The sequence below is a fragment of the Cygnus atratus genome, chromosome 23 (assembly GCF_013377495.2).
Source record: "Cygnus atratus isolate AKBS03 ecotype Queensland, Australia chromosome 23, CAtr_DNAZoo_HiC_assembly, whole genome shotgun sequence".
NCBI classification, from domain to species: domain Eukaryota; kingdom Metazoa; phylum Chordata; class Aves; order Anseriformes; family Anatidae; genus Cygnus; species Cygnus atratus.
The window spans coordinates 4976610-4998742 of record NC_066384.1 but is presented as its reverse complement, the minus strand read 5'-3'; positions in this window follow the sequence as shown (position 1 = coordinate 4998742).

Below are 22133 nucleotides of genomic sequence, written 5' to 3'. Positions count from 1 at the left end.
ATAGATCTCTTGCTATTAATTTAAGTACTTGCTTTGGCTTTGCTGGGCCCTGTCATTATTCCTGTGGATTATGTCTTCAAGGTGGCCTATCTGCCTTATCCAAATACTTTTCATATTTCAAACTCCGGAGCTCACTTAACATTCAGCACAAAGCAGCCCAACACCTTGCAGAGCTGCCGAACTACCGAGGCATAAATCTGCTGCCCGTCTCACAGTGAAACAAATGGCTGCAAGCTAAAAGGAAGAGGGCTCCATGCTGTATCATTTAGCAGCGATGAGCTTAAATGCAGCTGCAGATAGGTGCAATTTACTCCTTCTTTGAATAGCGGGAAGGCACATTTTCTCAGCAGTCTTGTAGGCCAGCTGTGAAAGAGCAGCATTGACCTGAGACTCACCGGAACGTATCTGTTCCCGTTGGCTCCCTTATAATTGACCTGCTCAGGCATATTGAAGGTCAAGCAGCGAAGTTTCCTTTTTATTCTAATCACAGATGGATTTTTTAAGAGTCAAGGGAGAGCAATTGAGGTGCCCCTGCATCCTTCCCAGAAGTTAACGGGCCCTGACACTGCTCAGCCTGGTGCTGAGAGGCACCAGGAGCTTCAGGGATGGGTTTGCCTGCAGCCCCCACAGGTCCCCAGCTGCTGGCAGCTGTGTTTGCAGCCCAGCATCTCCTATCTATGCCAAATGTGCATTGTTCAGTGACCATGCCTCCCATGGGAGGATGAATTCATAGCTACAGATTTCACAGAATAGAGTGGTTTGGGTTGGAAGGGGCCTCTGAAGACCACTAGTTCCTACCCCCTGCCATAGGGGCAACCAGACCAGGTTGCCCAAAGCCCCATCCAGCCTGGCCTTGGGCACTTCCAGGGATGGGGCATCCACAGATTCTCTGGGCAACCTCCTCCAGTTCCTCACCACCCTCATAGTAAAATATTTCTTCCTAATATTAAAGCTAAATCTACTCTCTACTTGTTTAAAATCGTTACCACTTGTCCTATCTCTACACTCCCTGGGAATTGTCCCACCTTAGCCTGAGCACTTGCCCAGCAAAGGCAAGTGCTACCTGAGTAAATAACAAAGAAAAAAGTCCAGTGAGGACATCAGGAATCTCCTGATAGCACTGTTCTGAAAGGGCCACATATGCTACCCAACCAACATCCAGTGAGATGGGGCCAGGCAGAGAAACAAAGCCCTTGACCCCCTTTTGGAGCCCCAAGTCTCGCAGTCTCAGTTGAGATGCCAAAGCCGACTGGGAGATACAGAACCTCTTCGGTTTGCGTTCATTTCTGGCAAGTAATGACTATTAGTATTCAGGGCAAAGACCTCACAGCATTATACAGTTCAATATTTTCTGCCCCTGTAACAAAGGCAATCCATTTTGCATGCAGAACGTGAGAGTGCAACCTTTTGTTACTTGAGTTTCTTAAATTTTTATCTCAAAAATCAATGAAGGAATTGGAATTCCACATCTCATTTTATGGTCAGGAGAAAAAGAGGGAGAGCATGAGGGAAAATGATGCAAGAGGGGAAAGGGGAAAAAAAAAACCACCCTAGCTCATCCTGATATGCTCATAAATTCTTTAACAATTTAATTACTGCACATTTTGTGCTTTGGTTTTAAAGATTTGAATGAGGGTTGGGGTTTTTTGTTGTATTTTTTTCCCATGCAGAGTCTATAGAATTGCTTGTCTTTTGTAGTTGATCTTCTTGGAGAAAGAAATTATTCTCCATCCAATTAATCTAATTAGAATGTAATCAAGTTGGAGAAATCTGTGCAGCAGTGTGAGTGATTAGGAAAAATTACCTTTCTGCAAAGAGTTTAAATTTAATTTTAGTTCCATAATCTAAAGCCCAAATAAAGGAAAGTGTAATTTGCACTGCACTACTTCAGCAAGGAAGGGTCCACTGGGATTTTCTTACTCCCTACATTGTCTCTGTCTCTAAATCAAGAGTAAAAATTCAAGACTTCCACTTTATCTGTGCGATGAAATGTTTTCAAAATGCTTGTTTTTCACCACGTCAGGAGGTTTCCAGGGCCATGAGTAGTTCAGGAAATAGGAATGAATTAAACCAGCTTTTTTTTTTTTTTTTTTTTTTTTTGGTAATTTGCTAAATTATTTCTTTGGCTTTTAGCCTTCCCATTTCCACTCAGCTGAGACATTTCACTGCAGACACGGCTTTTCCTTCCCCCCGGGAAAGGCTTTTATTTTTTGGGTGTGGGGGGGAGTATACCACCACTCTCAGCTCATCAGTGCATCAGGCAAAGCTAAGGCAAAAATTGTTACATTAGGCTGCATTAAATCTCATTGAAGCCGGTGAGCAGAATCACTGCCTTTCACATTAGACAGTTGTAAGCCATTACTGGCACCTGGTTTACAAAAGTCATCTGCACTTTAGAGACCTTGCCCACCCAAAACCTTGCACCTTCTGCTCTATCCCTCTAGCTAGGTACATCCAGCGTAGGAAACCATCCTTCCAAAATTGAACCGTCTCCCCAGGGATATTCAGTCCCCAGAATTGCAGCTCTGCTAAGCTTGGGTCAACCTCTTAGCCAAGATCTCCACCAAAACGCTGAGCTTCATCCTCGAAACCCTATGGCCACGTTCACCTGTCCAAACCAAGCAACAGAAACGTGGTGGAACACATAGCCAGACAGATACACGTGTGCATACATACATGGCCTGTCCCTACTGTCCTTAAGCCAAGATCTGAGGCTAGGAGGTGGAGATGGGGTTAGGACCCTGTTAGTTGCAGGAATGTCCAGTCAGCTTTCTTCCACATTGCCCTGCCAGGGAAAAACAGAGAAAGAAAAATAAGACAATCGATTTTGTTTTTCCAATTTTCAAATTTATGAATTTCAGGGTATTTTGAATGTTGTCTACACTAAAATAAGTGCTTGCCACTCTTTTCTTCTTTTTGCAATATTTTGCAGCATTTTTAGGCTGCAAATTTTAATTCAGCAGTGCTGGGAGCAGCGGGATGGCTGCTCCGTTCCTTCCCCTTCCCATGACGCTGATCCCCCAAGCCCCATCTGCAGTAGCAGCAATGACAATGAGGGCATTGTCCCTCCCCTTAGGACACCCTTTGAGCAAGACCCGTCAGCTTGTCTTAGCCCTTGAAGGAAATGAGTGAAGGAAAAGGGAAAAAAGAGAAGGTGGGAAGGAGAACGAGAGAGAAAAATGAATTGCTTAAAACTTCTATTACTCTTCATTACCTTCTGCTTTATGTAAGTTCCAAGGTTCATTTACCAGCTGTAAGTGGCCCGGTGCCTTTGTGTGTAAGAGTTGTCATGCCTATTGCTCCCATTAATGTACTGCGTGAAGCTAAAGGTAGCTCGGCTGGAGCTGCGAAGCCAAATCAATGTGACTAATGTCCCTTGTGCTGCAAATCCCTAATTGTCCATCGTTGGGCTAGATGAATGGGCTTGGAATATTTGCTGCAAACAGGGACGGGGAAGGAGATGACCGCTGGTGGGAGCTGCTCAGGTGGGTCTGGAGGGACAAGAGGTGCCCCCATGACCAGGAAAGGGGACAGGAGTGTGTGCCTTTGCCTCTGGGTGTGTCCCACTGGTGTGATCCTTGCATCCAGGAACTAAAAGCAACGTTTGCCCTGAAGCTCAGAAAATTGTTCTAAATCCCTTTGGTGAGACATGGCCACGAGCTGTCCTATCAGTAGTTGTGCAAAAATTTGAACGAATCAGTCTTTTTTTTTTTTTTTTTTTTTTAAGTTTAAAATGTGCTTTCTGAAGAGAATCCTCAGGATTCCTTTAAAATCTGCTGGTTTTGCATGGCCAGGACAGCCAACCCACAGTTCTGGATAAAAACAGCAGTAAAGCAATAAAAACATAGTCTGAACACAGAGGAGCATTCGTCTTTTACCTGAGGGAATATCATTTATTTTACGGATTTTTCCTAGCACATATTTGTAGGCTTGCTCATGCCTTAAGTTTCCTTCCCACAAGAGGCAACTTGCAGGGCTTTTCCTTTGGGTTTCTCAAAAAAAAACTAAACTAAACTAAAAGGATTTTTTAATTTTTTTAAGAAAACATGGTGTAGCTCACTATTTAGATGTGGATAGGAAAGTGGGAGCTGCTGGAAGAAAGAGAGCCCAGAGTACACAGACTTTGCTTTTCTGAGTTTAAGAGCTGTAGACTGAGGTTTTTGTCCTGCCAAAGTTTGAGATCTTGGGTTCACTTCCCAGCCTCCTACTCCAGGCACAGTCTTCATGGAAACGAACCACACTTTCTTGTTTGCAATCACCGTAAGATACATATACGTGTTTGTTCATGTCTTAGAATATATATTTCAGAGAAACAGTAGGAATATTTTGGATTACAGTGCATTAAACACGTTTCTTCAGAGTGCACTGGGAGCAGAGGCTGCAGAAGGCTTCGTCTATGGGCAGTTGAGGTCTGCTCTTGAGGAAAGGTCGGACTCTGCTCTTTCTTGCCTGTTTTATTGCATTTTCCCCAAACAAAGGATCTGAAGAGCCTCTGTGTCATCATGTCCTTCCTCCCTGAGCTGGGAACTAGTTCTAACAAGTGCATCGCACTCCTTTGGACTCTTTTGGAAAATCCAACACTGCAGCAGCAGCAGGGATCTAATTCATGGCCCCTACGTTGCAACTGGTCATCTATAGCTGTGTTACACGTCATAAAAAATGAAATATTTCCTAATCTACCAGTTGGTCTGCAAGGTTCCTGGATAAGCCTGGCACACTAGGTGTTGGAGTTGTGAAGGACACAGCAAAAGCTGGTCCCTGCCCTAAAGACTTTGAAACCTGAGTACAGGAGAAGATCAGAGAGGGAAGGAGACATAAGGACAGTGATTTCTCCAAGGTCACCCAACAAATCAACGGCAAAGGATTTTCCAACCCCCCACTGAAGTCCTCGCAGCATAAAAATGTTTTCTTGTAATGCAAAAAATCCTCTTTTCTATATTTAGCTGCAGAATTACTCCTGGAACACGTTAGTTCTCCTGGGCTGCTTGGGCAAAATAACGTTATTAGACCAAATGCCACTGGAGGCAAAGATGATTTGACATTTCATTGAAAATTGCACCCAGGACTATTAAGGATGGGGAACTTATTTGGATGCACTGCAAGCACAAACTCTTCAGATTTACACATTTCAGTCAGAGCAGCCTGCAACCCTGCTGCAAAATCAGAGGAGAATTTCATACCTTTTTTCCCCCCCTCTCTCTTTACACTGAGACAAATCTCCAGGAAAATTCATTACGCGCTTTAAGTGATGGGATTTATCATTCCATTCAGCTTCTCAAACTCAGAGCTCTCCTCGCTGTCACACCAGCGAGGCAATTCTAATTTGTTTCTTTCATATTCCCCCATGAAGTTCGCCTCCGAATGATGGGAAGAAAATAGAGACAAGAGCCTCGAATGGCTCGGGGCTACGCACAGCGCCGTGGGCCTATTTTCTGCCTCCTTCTTCTCTGTCTGGGGCTGTGGAGCCTTCCCAGAAGGGGAGACACTCTAGGGCATATCGTGGGGACACAACCCAAACATCATTATGGGGTTCCTGCACAGCATTGGTGCAAATCAGGAGCACAGGCAGGTCTATTGACTACCATGGAGGAGATTTCCCAGCCCTGAAGGAAGGCAGGAGGTGCTGGCTCAGCTGTTCCTCATGTGTGCTGCATTTCTCTGAGGTCTTCCTATAGCTGGAGCACTTTTTCCCATCCAGTGTCTCCTCCATGCAAACATTAGGATGAAAAAAATCCCTCACCTCAAGGGACTACTTCAGCCACCTCTGCTGGGCAGTTGGCATTGCCAAGAGATCACCATCCTCCTGAGTCAGGAAAAAAGGCATCCTGAAGGGCAGAGAGGAGATGGACGGTGCCAGCAGCTGACTTATCCAAAAATGCCCCAGAGCATCACAAAAAAAAACACCTGAGCTTGAATGGCCCAGGCCATCAAGTCCTAACTGCAGTATAAAGCTGCTGACTGAGCACCTCAGAATTTATTTCAGACAGGTCCCTAAATCTGGCACCCATTTTAAATGTATACATCATTTATTAGACCTGACCTTTATCTAGTGTTAATATTAAATTGATGGTGTTTCCTATTAGCCTCATATAAATACATCTTTGGCTAATAAACATTATAGCCACATACCCAGGGTGTTTGTTTCAATCTGCCTAGAGTTATTATCCCATAAAGAAGGAGCAGCTCCACACGATCATCTAATTGATATATTTTGTTTGATTCCCAATAAACTATAAAAAGGTACGCTTGTTGTGGGGAAACCACAGTTTTTATCATCTGCCTCATGCTAAGGGAGGACAAAAGGAAAAATCCACTTTATGTTTACTAAAATATTTAGAACAAGCAGTGAAAGATGGAAAACATTTTAGAATAACTATAAGTTGTATTAATATGATAGCCTGTCCTTGAGAATAAAATGTAGTCATTGGTAGGTATGTAGGTAGTAAAAAGAGAGATCTTACTTTAAACAGACACGTATCTTATTTGATTGCAGCACCATCCCTATGCAGTTTCAATGTTCTTTCTCCACTAACACCAAATTAATTCATTTTGATTATTGTTATTATGGCAAATGGCAAAAGGAATTAACGGTGATGAATCAGGCGCTTACTGCGAAGAGCGAGCTGGATTTCCCACCTCCCATTGAGACACAACGAGACCTGCACACGGCTGCAAGTCCATAAAAATGATGGAAGAAAATGGGAAGGAAATCATCTGGCAGACGAAAAAGATTCCTTGCAAGGTAAGAGTCTGCCAGGCTTTGTACAAGACCCAAGATCATCACTACGACTTACAAACAATTAGAAGTATTTTTTCCTTGAATCACATATTTGGCTCAAGAGAGAGCAGCATGGCTGTAGTGAGTGCCGGGACTGATCCTGTCACTGGCTGAGCAACCAAAGGGCAATTCCTGCAGCCCTTCACTGCTCAGCTCCATGAGGAACGCACAACGCTGTATTTTTGGGGCAGGAGGTGGGGGACTTGAGGATCGACACTCAAGTCCCACCAGAGCTGGAGACTCCAATGTATTTGGGGACTAGAAAAAGACTGCTGGCATTGGTAGGCCTAAGTGGACTATGGGGAAAAAAGCAAAATCACAATCCTGGCTAACAAGCATCTTGGAAAAAGGAAAAAAAAAAAAAAAGGGGGGGGGGGGAGGGAGAAGAAAGAAAACAGTTTTCCATAATTGAATTTTCCCCTGGCTGGAGCATCCTATAGCACCAGCTTCTTGAAGGAGGGGATGGATCACAGCAGCCGAAGGAGTCCCCACGAGAGGGCATTGCTGCGATGGCTCTGTGCTCCCTGCATGTCCACTGCTTGCAGCCCCCTGCTAGGTGGAGGTGGCAGCTGCAAAGCCTTTCTTCCCACACCACCCCTGTCTTGGGGCTTTTCAGGGCCACGCACTGGAGCTACCTCCATCCATGTTTCAGTTTCCCTGCTCTCGTTTCAGCCGGGATAGATTTTGGAGGGCTCACACTTGATCCCTGCCGGTGCAGAGAGGCAGGAGACCATGTGGGTGAGAGTGACCCCTGTGCCAAGGCACATGACACCATGAGCCTGCCCCTGACACAGAGACCTGCCCCCATGGCCACGTCCAGCACCCATACCTGTTCCTGCAGCCTCCTCTGTGCCTGGTGGGATCCCCGGTTCCAGGTCCCCCTGCACAGTCAGGATCACCTCCATCCATCCCGGAGCTGCAAAAGCCAACAAAACCTGTTAGGAGCGGAAGCCGTCATGGAGCAGGTGCTGTTTATTTGTTTGTTTGCAGACACCACGGAGCGACATGGCACTATTAGCATCCTCGAGTCCTCAGCAATGCTGAGCGCGCACGGAAATAGCAGCACTGCATCTCCTTCTGCTAACCCAGCGGGACAGCAAGGGCTGTTGCAGCAGGGAGGTGACGCGGAGGTGGCTGCAGACGAGGAGCCCAAGGAGAGCAGCCCACCCGCCGAGGCCACCAACTGTTCCTGTCCCAGGTCTGAGCCAAACCGGGGGTCCTGGGTGCAGGGATGTGGTTGGAGGGGAGAATTGTGGGGTCAGAGAACAGAGCAGGGGGATCTGTAGTCCTCATCCGGTACTTAAGTGCTTCTTAGTGGTGGGATTTGGGAAGGACTAATAATTGTGATGGTTTTAAATGTAGCAGCAGAAATGCTAGCAAGCATTAAAGGAACAGTTTGGGAGCAAGGGGGACTGTTAACTCCCAGTCAATGGTCTTCAACCAGTCCCAGCATCACCCAGGCTACAGCAGCAGAGGTTTCCTCACCATCCTTGCCACTTCAGGGCTCTGCCACCCTTCTCTGCATGTGTGACACCAAGCCTCTCTCTACCCCCCTTCTCCACTTCTAAGGGATGCAGCTATTTCTGTATTACAGAGAAGTTTTAGGAGAAGAATCCATTAGGGGCTCATTTACAGCCATGCCCTTAGGCAGACGCAAACCTCGCTTCACTGAGATGATAGACTAATCCATCAACCTACTTCACCGCTGGCCTGTTCTGTCTGGAAACAGCATTACTGAGCACGAGCACCTCGCGCCTGCCTGCGCTGTCTTCTCACTCTTTGCAGCCTGAAGGATGCTCAAGTACTCCCCTGAGACCCACAGTCCCAGAGAAAACCACACTGCGCCATGGCCACGTACCCCACTGCTGTGGGAGGAGAGGGTTTCTTTTCCATGCAGTGATCTATAGGTTCTGCAAACTTACCAGATCACGGGGATGAAATTTGAACATCACTGGGACAAGGGGAAAGACAAACTGCCTAAACCCAAAGCCATGACTTGCCTTCTTGCAAGGAACCAGCAACAAGGTCAGATCCAGTCTGAATTTCCTTCCAGCTCTGTTAGATCAATCTCTAATCATGCAGCAGAGGCCATTTGCGATAAGGGCACGAGCAGAGCTTCCTGGATCAGATCAGAAGTCCATCTAGGCCAGCCTGCTGTACGGCCAGCACAGGAACAGGACAGGCGTGTGGCTATAAACCCTTCCTGACCCTGGCCATCTGCAGCTCAGGGCCTTCCTGAGCCCGATGCATCTGTAACCTGTATTTAAGAGCCCTTGATGGCCCCTTTCTGAACATATTTCACTAATGACTTTTTGAACCCATTTCTGCTTTTGGTTTCTGTAGCGTGCCCTGGAGTGAGTTTCACAATTAAATCAGGCATCATCTGCAAGTCCTTCCGCCATAAGGGGAAGGAGAAAGTTATCTTGAATTTCATCTCTTGTTGGCATCACTCTGAAATCAAATCTTTGAATCTCTGCAAGGAAGTGCAAGTCATGCCTGGCCAAAGGCCTGTGGTGCCCAAGGGATTCATGAAGGAGCTACTGGGGTCCCTAGGGCCACCTGTGTGTGTAAGGTGCCACCTATTCCTGAAAAGTCCCTAGTTCTGGCCTAGTGTGGGGTCCTTCAGGACCGTCCCAGTGAACGGCACTTTCAGGCCTGATAAGCTTTCCCATTACTACCAAGTTCCTTCTCAGTCTCTTTCCACCCACTGATCTAATGGGACAGAAGATTTTATTTTCTTCCAGAGATGGAGGAACTAAAGCAATGAAGTTACATTTTTCAAAGTCATGCATACAAAGAAAAGCTTGCACATCCCTAATTAGACACAAAAAGAGAGCCGGCCCTTCGTTGAGGCTGGTATGCTCAGTCCATTTTCATCTGGAGATGGGACAGCTCTGTCATATCAAGCTGCTTATAGAATAGCCCAGATTTGACAATGTCAGCCTGGCTTCCCAAAATTTCCATCAGGCTTGTATCAAATCAAAAAATAAATCACAGGTCTCTCAAACCCTGTGCTCAGCCTCCTCAATCAGAGATGCTTGTGTACTTGTCCAAACAACTCTGTCCTGCAAAAACAACTTCACCTGCAGATTTCCAAAGGAGACTTCTGCGCTGGCAATCCTGTATTTGATACCTTTGCTGATAGGGACCTTATCATTATTTGGCCATAAACAGAGTTTCAGTGCTGAATAGTGATGTTCTGGTTTATCGGTGCTCTCTCCATATACCCCAAATCACAACAAGGTTCCTTTGGGCACGTTCTGGAGTAGATATCGGGAAAAGAGAAAGACTGGGAGGAAAATGAGCAGAAAGTTCCTAACAGCCAAAGTGATCAGCACACACCTCCGTTCTCCTGACATTAAACACTGCTGACACAGGCCCTGCTCTGCACAAATCTGTAGCTTCCTTTAAATTAGCAATTCCACAGACACAGTAGGAGCTTGCATAAGAATTGTCCATAAAGAGAAGAGAGTCACAATATCAGCCTAGCATGAAACCCTGGTTTCTGCTTTTTAATTAAGATTTCAAGCTTGTGTCTCCCCTGAGGTGCTGTGGGAGGTTTTGCCAGATACAATAAGCAGCTGGGGTCCCTCTCAGCAAATTGGCTTTTCATAGGATCCTAGTTCTGCTCACGCACCCTTTAGCATCTAATTCTCTCTGGCAAATTTGGGGTACGGCATGAACAAGAAGGAAAAGCCCAGAAGTCAGGCACTGGGACCCATCCTTGCAGGCTCTGGTCCTTCTGTGACTCCCTTGTGCGAGCAAGGGCTTACAGGTGACACGTGGAGGGAAGGGGACAGGAATTTGGGGACGTGTCAGTCCCAATATACCAGCTCTGTGATTAAACAGAAGCACAGTAACTCTTAGGATGACATTTTGAGGGTGAATACCTGTGTTTATATATTTTAAAACCCATTCTCCGCCCATGCATATTCTCTTAGTATTCTCCAAGAGTTTCTTTTTCCCCAGCTGTTCTTGCCTGCCATGCATCTCTGCAGCTGGAAAGTAAAATCAAAGAGACACCAACAATCGAACTACCAGGCTATCTTCCAGAATCAAAAGCAGATACTGGCAGAAAATCCCAGGAGACGAGTACACAGAGTTTTCACTCCTGCTGTAGGGTTTCTACTGCCTTGCAAACACAGACAAGGCAAAGCGGTGTGACCAGATACCGGTGGGGTGGACTTGAATAGCAGCTCACTTCTGCCTAACTGCTCCTGCTCTCCTTCCTCGCATTTCCCTGTCCAGGCCCACACTGTGATGGAGCTCCCGTGGTCCCTGGAGCACCCAAAACTCTCATCACTGCCTACAGTAAGAAGATGAGCTTGGTAGGGCCAGCTATGAGGTTCAGGCTAGGAGCAGCCCACAGCTGGCACATCCCCTGGACACGTTGCACTTGCCCCACTCCGTTCCTCCATCACAGGCCCTTTTCCTCATCTGCAATTTCAGAGCTCAACCCCGTGGATCATAAACATCTCCAAGATGAAGCAGTAGCAAAACTCTCCACAGAGAGCTGAAATAGCCTCACTGAGGCAGAAATCATAACCAGAAATCCCTGCCTCCCTCCCTCTTACATCACTGCCAGTTTAGGATTCATTTAGGAGGAAACAGACACCATGGGTACCCCAGCACGGTGCTCCCCTGGCTATTGCAGCTTCAGACACGTCAGGATGCACAGCTCTGTGCATCTGTCATCCCCGTTAACGCTGTCCCAAACCTTTGCTGAGCAAATTCCTGCTTACATCAAGCAACAGCACATCCTCCCCAGCATCCCCGTCTGTCGCTGTGTCCCCTTAGGCAGGGCTAGATCAAACCCAGGCAAGACTTCAGAGCAGGAACTTGACTTTCATTTGCACCGGTGCAGCTGACTCACGGAGTCATCTGGGTTGGAAAAGATCTTCAGGATCACCAAGTCCAACCATCATCCACACCCACCGTGTCCCATCACTAAACCATGTCCCTTAGTGCCATGTCCACATATCCCTTAAATACCTCCAGGTGTGGGGCATCCACCACTTCCCTATTCAGCCCATCCCAGTGCTTGAATGGGGCCACCATCGGGGACATTTTACGTGTCACCTGTAAGGTAAAGAGGGAAGAGCTGAGCACCCATTCCTGGCTGTCACATTTTAAAGAAGACACTGAGGCCAGCTGCACTGGAAGCACCTCTAAAGGTTTCACAGTCACTCCCATAAAGCATTTAATGCACAATAAAAAAATGGCAAGTAAGTTATCAAGGTCTGGTGAGGAGATGGAGGCTAGTGCCTTGCCTTACACATGTTCATAAAATATTAAGTGGCTTTAAACAGAGGAGGGAGAGGCCGCAGTTCAACAGGCAGCAGCTGCACGCAGGCCCAGCAAAAGGCAGGAATTGTTTAGGACCCATTAACTCCCATGGCAGTGTTAATGGTTCTGTGGCTGCTCGTTCCTCTGCCTCCACACCCTGCGAACAGCTTTATTTAGAAGCTGAGACTAGAGCCCAGCTCCGTGCATTACGCTCGCCTGGATGTAATTAGGCGTCAGCAGAGCACAGCTCCCCAGTCAGGGAGAGAGGAAATCCAGGTCAGGTCATTCCCTGCCCACAGTCACCTCCAGCCAGCTTGGAAATAAATGAATTTGGGGAATTTGAAGGGCTTTTCAAGCCTTTTCAAGTGGGACAGAGGTAAAATTTCTTTGGATAGAACAAGTTGGCTGCCTGTGGTGGAGAGCTGGGGGCTTTCACCTCCACCCTGGCACGGGTGGAAACAACATAATTCAACGAGCCTGCAGAGCACCTGCTGTCAAAAAAAAAAAGAGTAAGGAGCAGGTGATTTGCTGGCTGCTGTGGAAAGAAAAAGCTCTTCTGGAAGCTGTCAGGAGCCCGGAGCAGTGAGTCTAGCTTTGCTGCAGGGTGAGGGCCGAGCCTGGGTGATGCCAGCGGCAACAAACCCTCAGCCCAGTGCTCCCATTGAGCCAGTGACTGGGAGATGAGAGGCAATAGAAAGTCAAATGTGATGTTTTGACGTTTGCTTGCCCCAACTAAGGACAGAAAATTCAAAACACACAGGGAAAAAATGGAAGAAATGGAACCCTGTACAGTTTCTGTTCAGAAATGTCAAAACAACTCATTTCGGTGCAGAAAGACATCAACCTGCCGCTGCCCATGCTGCCATTCAGCCTGGGCAAGCTGTGGGACAGGCACCAAGCCAGGGCTGACATCCCTGAACCATGAAGGAGAAACAGTCCCAGGGGTCCCTTAGCCAAAGAGGGGGTCACAGGCATCTCCCTCGGGGCGTGCAAATACTGGGATTCCTGCTTGGCTGCAAAGCAAATACCGAGGAGAAATCCATTTTGATAAGAGCAAAATCTATTCTTTGGACTGAAAAGATTCATTTGTATTTATATATTACCTCCGTGTGTGAGCGCATGTGCTTTTTAGTGAAAAGGAATTAAGTGACAAAAAAAAAAAAAAAAGAGTCCTGAATTAAGGCTCATTTCATTTTAAAAATGTTGAGAGGCAGAACGCCAGGTGTTGTGCAGAGGTTTCTTTGTTCACTGTCACAATTCAACTTGAATTTGCAAAATACTTTGACTATATCCATTCTGATTTTCCTGACAGAAATGTTCCAGGTGACAATTTTTACCCAGAAAGCTCCACTTGTGGCAACTCAGACAAAACAGTTTAACTTCAGCCCAGAGGGAAGCATTTCATTCATATTTTCCCGAAGAAAAGAAATGAACGCTTTCCAATCAAATTGGTGCTTACAGGGTCAGGGGGGGAAATGTTCCAGAAATCTCTATTTCTACACAGACCCAATACAACAAGGACATTTTCATGGGAAAACATCAAATTCAATGTACCCTAAAGCTTGCCATCCAATGCCCAGACTGCAGCATCTGTTTTTGACCAGCACTTCCAATGCAATGAGAGCAACTTTTTGCAGACTCCCCAGCTCCAGAAACCCAAAGGCAGCTGCCTTCAGCCTCCGGCACCCGAGCGGGGCCTCAGGAGCTGAAACCCAAGAGCTGGTACAATCCAGTGCATGTTTCCTGATGTGGGTGGGGTGATGTTAATTCCTAACAGCTGAGAGCCTGGCCCCCAGCCCTTCCCCGTGCTCCGCACCGAGAACCAGCCCAGAGCGCATCTTGTGTTCTCCCCTCTGTGCTGCATCACATTTCCCCCATGGAAAGGATGACTTATCACCATTAACCCGCTTTCCCCCTTCTGAATTCACCCCTCCAGAGCAGCAAATGCTTTTTTCTCCTTGAATTCTTCTGTAAGACCAGCCATTGCCTTCCAACCTCAGCGGGTCGGATCTGCTCCAGCAGACCCCCAAACCACCCCGCGTTGTGGTGAGCTGTGCTCCCATCCTGCAGGAGCACAAGGATTTGCTCTGAGTGGTGGGACCCAGAACTTCTCAGGCAGGGGGCTCAGGGCCTCCTCTCACACTGCACATTTCACTTGACTTATTTTCCCTCCTTATTGAAGCTGAGATATTATTTTTTTCCTTTCCCTGCTGCTAAGATTTTTGTCCTTTGCAGCTGAAAAAGGACTTGCCTTGTTCTTCCTCCACAAGTTTGCTTTGGTTCCTCTCAATCCCGGTTGCAGCCCAGGTCTCTGGTGTGGAGGGAGGGCAGGCTCACCTCCCCAGCTGCAGAATCCCAACGAGGTACTGAAGGAAATCCCTGCAGAGAGAGCTGGTGCTCATATGGCATCACCAAGTCCTTCCTGGAGATGTTCTGACTTGGCACAAATGTGCATTTTGGACTGGCAAAGTGGGAGTGCTTCCAACCTCACTGCGTGGATGAAGGGGGTGGTAGCTAAGTGATGTAAATTAGAGCAGACCCTAAGCTGGCCTGATTACAGCAGACCTGCCACCAAAACAGTGCTGGCATTGGCATGAGGAGCCATCCAAACCCCTCTGACAGTGTTGGACTCACCTGAGCCCACCTCAGCCTTCCCAGGTCTGCATGATCTCCTTGCACACCTGGGTGCAGAGGTGCACCAGTGGGGAATGGGGTCTCTAAGTGCTGCAAGTGCAGGAAAAGCTTGAGTGCAAAAGCAAACAGAGATGATGAAGTTGGTTTGTGCTCTTAGCACAGCCACAGAGTTCGAATCAATGGATCTCTGGGAGCCACTGGATGGGAAACCCAACTTCACAGCTGGGACTGCGTGCTGGGAGGGAACACACTGCAGGTGTGGAGCTCAGTGTCTTAACATTATTATTATTATTACTATTATTTTTAATAATAATATTATTATTATTATGAATGCATGAACCAGAAATCCCAAGCGTACCTCCTGCAGCAAAGCACTACAAAATAACAAAGCTACAAATGGTCCTTCCAGAGAGGGTTTCCTGTTTTCCTGGCTGATGGCCCATCCCAGGATTCAGGTTGAGCCAAATCCTAAATTGTAAGAAAATCTCTGGTATTCCCCTTCTGTTTGAAGGGGAACTGCCAACGCGTCTCACAAATGGTCGTCTGAATTGAGAGGGAGAAGTTCAATTTTATGATGGGAGGCGGGCAGCCAAGTCCCATTGATCTTCAGTGAAAAGCCTTCAGTGAAAAATCCCTCATGCCCTGTCACCAGCACGAAGAGCTGGGCTTTGCCTACGCAGCTGGTTTTGTTCTAAGGCACTCATCATCATCAGGTCTGAATTCCTATTGCTATCCTATTATTATCTCTGATTAAGCAGGGTGGAAGAGGAAATTAGGCAATTCCTATGTACTCGTGGACTAGCAGCGATGTGCCTTAATGAGCTCTGCTTAACCCATTTGTTACCTTTCAAATAAAGCTCCCTGGGAGGGCTTTCACCACCAGCTCCCACCACTGGACCACCGTCTCCCCCTCCTGAACTCCATTAGGCCCAGGCACATCACCAGCAGGGCAGGGCAATGGCTCACTTTCAGTATTTAAGGCCAGCCCAATAAATCCCTAAATGACTTTCTAACGGAGCAGTAAACTCCTCAGAACATAATCAATGCACATTAAAAAAGCACTGGGAAGCCAAGAAGTTCTTGGGGGGTGGGGAGGTTAAAACCCATACCATGAATCTTTCTCATGTTGTTTTATCGGGCAGGAACCTCCTGCTCCCTTTATTACATTTGACATATATAGATGGGAAATATTTTCTAAAGCCATTTATAGCCTAGCCCGGGTTTCCCAAAGAAGCCTACTGGAGCAGAAAGGTCTCGGACTGATTTTTCCAAGGCAATGCCTCAAGATTATCTGCATACCAAGAGGGATTTTTACAAATGTCAGAGAATCACAGCATAGGTTGGGGGTAGAAGGGACCTCCGGAGCTCTCCAGTCTGACCTCCTTCTCAGAGGAACTGCAGGCAGCTTCAGATTAGCTCAGGGCCTCATCCAGCCAAGTTCTGAATATCTCTGGGATGGTGGCTCCACCACTTCTCCTGCGGCTGCACAACCTTGCAGGGAAGATGCTTTGGTGCCACGCAGCTTTAGGGGCCTCATCACTGCAAGGGCACTCAAAGGATGCCTGTTCCCCTAGTGAGGGCTGGTCTTTAGCCCTCTCCATCTCCCGGGGCTCGACACACCAGAAGACGTGCCGTCGCATGACAGCCTGCGCAAGAAGGTAATTGAGAGACCTGCTTGCGTTTTTCTGTCTGTCAGCAGAATTAGTCGCTTCTAAATTCAATGTACAAGCTTTACACCTCAAGGGGAATATGAGCCCTTCTCTCAAAGCTAGAGTTTCAGCCACCCTGACTCAGGCACAAGAGAGCTAAGCACTTAAAGTTAGACACCTCGATAATCCTTATGGAGAAATATATATATATATATATATATATATATTATCTCATGCTACAGTCAGCTTTAAGGTAACCACTGGGCTGTGGTAACAAGCTCAGACTTGAACACATATCAGTGTTTCAAGGCAGGGCAGACAAATCCTGCCCCTGGACCACCATCAGGCCCTGAGCTCCAGCCAGAATCTCCCAGTCATCTCATTAGCAGCATCGTTACGGGATCCAGAGGTCCTATCACATTCAGTGCCCTATTGTGCTAAGAGCTGCATACAGACACGGACCCAAAAAAGACTGCCATAAAAGAAAAGACAAGACAGATGGAGGCACAGATTTATGGAAAGTCACACAGCAGGTCAGAGGCAGTGTTGAAATAAGAGCACGGGCAAGTAGCAGGTCTTAGATTCCCAAATGAATACTTTTGTTTTGGCACTAAGGCACCAACCATACCCTTCATATTGTTCTAGTTCAGATACTCTGGCCACCTTGAAACCCAAGCCCAGAAAGCTGCAAACCCTGTTTCAGAAATAGCTGGTACAGAGCCATCATGCCTGAAAACAGCCACGAGCCCAAACTGCTGGCTGCTTCTCCCAAAATCCACAATTCATTAGCGTCTTCGGTTTTCAGACTCCCATGACAATTTTCTCTGAAGCTGGGCACCATCTCCAACTCCCACAGCTTTCCCTGGGCTCTGACTCACTCTAACCTTTTCCCAAACCCTCCTTCCTTTGAGAAATCAAGACAAGCTACTGTTGAATCATTCCTTATAAGAGCAGATAGCATTACTGACAGAGGTCATTAATTATTACATCAGCAATCATGCTAAATACGGTTTGTGTTCATTATTACAGTGCTATATTTATGTTAATTTAACACTTATAAATAGTATTAATAGTAATTGCATCAACAATAATACCACAGTTGTGAAATGTTTGTATAGCATCCGTCTGCTCGGAGATGCTCTGTGACAGATAACGCTGCCGCCATCTGGCATTGCTGGGTGTGTTTGGCTTGTACTTATCAGCATGGCAAATCAGGCAGCCGTTTCCATCCCAGGAGCTCCCACTGGTTCTGACATGCCAGCAGCCATAAATCACCTCTAAACGGCTCCTGGAGAGGAAGATGGGAAGCCACAGGCAAAAGTTGGGAGCACCAAAATGGAAAGCAAGAGAGCTTCTTACTGCGGCATGCAAAGAGGCCCAGAGAGGGGAGTCTGCAAAACCACAGAGAAAGAGGAGTTACTGAAAACACACAGCCCCTTTCAGAGCACCTAACATTTTAGTTTCAATTGATTTTAACAGTAGGACTTGAGTGGTCTTTGCTTTGAAAGAAATTCCTTTTTTCCTGGGCCCATGGTTACCAAACTAAGGAGGTCCTCGCATGGCAAACAGCACCCTGCTGGAAGCTGTTATCAAGGCTGTATTTAATGCCTGGAAAACACCCTGTAAGTCACCTGCTTCTGAGCAGGTCCCCCCCCCATACACATCTTTCTATCAGTCTCTCTGAAACAAAAATGCACAGAGAGCAGGAGGAGAAGTGTGAAGGGGGTTCATTCCTTCTTCAGCCAGTACCAGGTTTGACTCCAGATCCTGCATCTCTGCCAGAATCCACGTGCCCAAAATGGAGAAGTGATAAATTGGTAGCAAGCGTGGCTGCTTATGAGTGCCTGCACATGAGTCTGCCAAGTGCATGGTGGAAATAGATAAAACTACTCAGAGATTGGATCTTGTTCAGTGTCACCCTTTTTTCTTCATTCCTGGGACCAAAGCAAGATCCTGAAGACAAAAGGAAGAGCTGTTAGTCCATGGTCTCCCATCAAGGGAAACTGGTTCTTGTCCCACAGGAAGAAACCATTGGAAGAAGCTGAAATTGCAGCAGCAGCATCCTGGCTGGGGACTTTTGGTCTTGACCACCATGAACAGGATTTCAGTCCTGGTCTTTCCCAGGAGATCTCTCAACAGAGTGAGTCTGCAAAACACAGCTCTTAGGGAACGCTGCACCAAAAGCTGAATGTTGACTCCTGCCTCTCATCTACCCCCCAACACCACTGAAAAAAGCTCTCTTTCAGTGCTTCTGCTTGTGCCATGGTTGTGCAGAGCTGCAGGAAAGTGAAGAGGGACTTGCAGAGAAGCTTCCTGGGCAGATCTAGGCTCCTCAGGCAGGATGTCCTGTTGGGACAAGCGGCCAAACTGGCCCCCAAGCTTTGGGATCTCTGTACTGGCTTGCAAGGAGCCCTGAAAATCTTTGATTTCCTTCCAACACTGAGATCCCCAAGCAATGCATTGACTCCATGCATGTCTTTTCCTAGCTAGAAAGCAGGGACGATGCTGTTTGCTGGCCATTACAGAGCCTTCTATTATACATGGGCAAGTCACTCAAACAGCACTGCAATTTGGGAAGATTCACTTCTGCTTGCTGTAGCCAAGGCAACCTAAAAAGGCCTGATTGCTGGAAAGGTCCCAGCCCCTGGCAGCTGGAGGCACGCTTCTGAGCAAGCTGGGCACCCATTTTTGATAATCTCGACCTACAAATACCAACACCGCAGCAAATCACAAGCAGAGCTTTTGTGCCGTGCCGAAGGAGATGGTCTCTGCATCAGGAGCTCCGTGGGATTTGCCCACAAAGAAATCTAAAACAGAGCAGTTAAATTCCAACATAGACAATGAGCTTCCTCAGTGAAAATAGCTGAAATAAGCACTAAATTGAAAGTTTATGTTTATAAACCTCACATGAACAAATCCTTTTATACCTTCTTTGTTTTTTTTATGATAATTTTCTGGGGCTTCTGGAATTTCTGTTTTGAGTCAAAGATTAAACAAAAAAAGAGCCTTCCTTTTCTTGTTAGAAGTGGCATTTCAAGATTAAAGCATTCATTCCAAGACAAATATCTTTCAAATGTTCCCATCAAACAAGGGAAAAGATTCAGAAAATCTGGCATTTTTCTCTACCGAAAAGAACACTTTTGACCAAATCATCTTTTTCCAATGGAAACGAACTTCTTGTGAAAGTACACCTCATTCTCTCATCCATGTTGCTAAATGCAGCATGATCAGAAAAAGCAGCAAGCCATGGCTCTTCCCCACTCACTGCACACACAAAGGCTCTCAAGCTAAAATCAGGTGAAATAATGACACACGTAAAGAAAGAAAAAAAAGTTTCAAATAAACTCTCCTTTTTCGCTCCTCCCAGCTCAATTGCAAGCTCTTCAAAGTTTCTCCTCTCATTGAGTTGAGTCATTAGTCTCCAGATAAGTGATGCTTGAGCCTTTGATTAAAATTACTGGGGAGCGTCTCTGCATGATTAAAGAGAGATAACACAATAAAAGGAAGAGGACTTTACACCATTATTATGGCAAATAAGTGCAATTCCCAACCTGAGAGCTGCATCAACTTGTCTAATGTAATAAATGCTTCCCCTGTTGGAAACGTGTCAAATTAGACTTCAAGATGTCAGCCTTCGGTTTTCAAAGGCCTTGAAGCTTTACGGGGCGCTGCGTGACTGCAAGCCTAATATGACGGAGAGTGAGGAGGTGACGCTGCCCCATAGAGCAGGGCACCGAGGGAGCAGAACGTGCTTGTTAGTGGCTGGCAGGCACCAGCCCAACCTCTGCTATGTCAGAAAGGTGCAAAAATATGTTTTTCACAGGCAGGCAGATGTGGGATGCCAGCAAAAGGCATCTGGAGAGGGGTCAAGGGGTGGATGTGGGATCGAGGAGAGGCTGGTTTGGGCTGCTCCCACCCACCGGTCTGCCCAGGGAGAGCCACCAGCTCCAGGATCCTCGCAGTGAGCCTCTTTGGGGTCTTGGTCTCACAGCAGGGGACACACCAGAATAGCTCTTTTGTCTAGGGAAAAAGCGTCATTTCTGATTGTATCCAAACAAGAATAGTTTAGTGGATGAAAAAAAAATAGCTCTGAGTGAATTAAAGAAAAAAAAGTCTCTTTCCGTCCAAAGAGAACATCTACACAGGAAGTTATTTCAGAATAACTATGCCATCTGATTCCTTGCTGTAGACAAGCCACCAGTCTCTGCTCTCCTAGCAAAAAGGATCAATCCCTCCCCAGGCACGACGTGGGGCTACATTCTCCAACTATAGGTGTGAAGATAACGCTGGTAGCTTGTAGAAGTGTGGACAGATAGCTCACATGCATCCTATTCGTGGCTTAAAATACACTAGTTTATCATGCAAATGATACGTCAACAGAATAGCTGCATTTGGCAATATTTCCCAAAGTAAATTAAGCAGTTAAACATGCCATGTGTAATATTAAAGAGGTTATGTGTTACATATAATAAGCAGATGAAACCAAGTTGACAGGAAGCCAGGTTTCCGCAGAAAGCTGAAATTCATCTCAGAGGAACCAAGGTGTGTGCCTCTTCCCACTGGAGCGGCGCAGAGGGGATGAGGTTTAGGAAAAACGGGGCTGTGCTTGTGCCAATGCCCCGTGAGGCAATGCAGCCTGAGCTGGAACCCCACAGAGGCGTTATCCGTAAGATGGATGGTCCAGTCTGAGCCTCCCGGTCAGCATTTCAAGAGCCGGTGTACGCTGAGGTCTTGCACTCTGTATTTTTCACAGCTTGAGCTCCGTGCGTCTGGGAACCATTTGCAAGGGTAAAAATAATGCATGATCCAATCTTCTCAAGGCTTTTCACTTCCTGGAGGGTGGAAATACCAGGCACAGAAAGAAAGAAAAAAAAAAAAAAAAGCTCTTGGATTATTTCAGCTCCACAAATTGCTCCCCGAGGCAAGTAAATGTTGTAAAAAACGTACACAAATATTCAGATTCAAGTTTAACCAAATACCAGGACATTTGGATTTATTCAAGTGTCAGCAGCCCCCAAGCTTTCTTAGCTATTTCAGGCTCCCTTACATCATCAGCAAATGTTTTCTGTTTCACAGAAACTCAAAGTCAATCCTGGGGGCTCCCAGGGCCCAAAAGAAATGAAAACATTCCCTGCCTGCCCCATGAACCAGCTCTTTAAACCCCAACCCTCGCACTGAGCTCCAAAGTGAAAACTGCTCCCGTGATTTATGGAGAATCAAAGCTAAACCCCTATTTGTTTGCAGATGTGATGCTTGGCTTCAGGGTGTTGTTTTAAAGGAAAGCGATGAAGAAAGACATGGAGATGAGGTCCAGTGCCCCCAATCCCAGACAGCAGCCCAGACCTCCTCTTCTCCAGCACCTCCAGCTTCTCCCAGGTCCCCTAACCCATCTGGCATCCGGTGTCTCCATGGGCACCTTACTTTGGAGGGAAGGCTCTTTATCTCACTTATGTTTCAAATTTCAAGACCGACGTGAGCCTTAGGCTAGTATTTTTCACACATCCTAAAACATCATCCCTGCCCCCTGCACATGCGTGCACACATTCCTTACGGTCTGCTTCCCCTCAGGGCCTCACAAGCCTGAAGAGATGATAAAATTTCTGTAAAATAGGTGTTTCTGGGGCATTTTCTAACAGTTCATGACCCTGTTTAAACCCCACTGAGGAACACAGTAAGATGCATTGCATAAGTCAGAAAAAAAAAAAAGAAAAAAAAGGAAAAAAAAGGATGTTTTGGAGTTTATTGCTTCCAAAACATCCGAGTGATGAGAAATCCAGCACGACCAG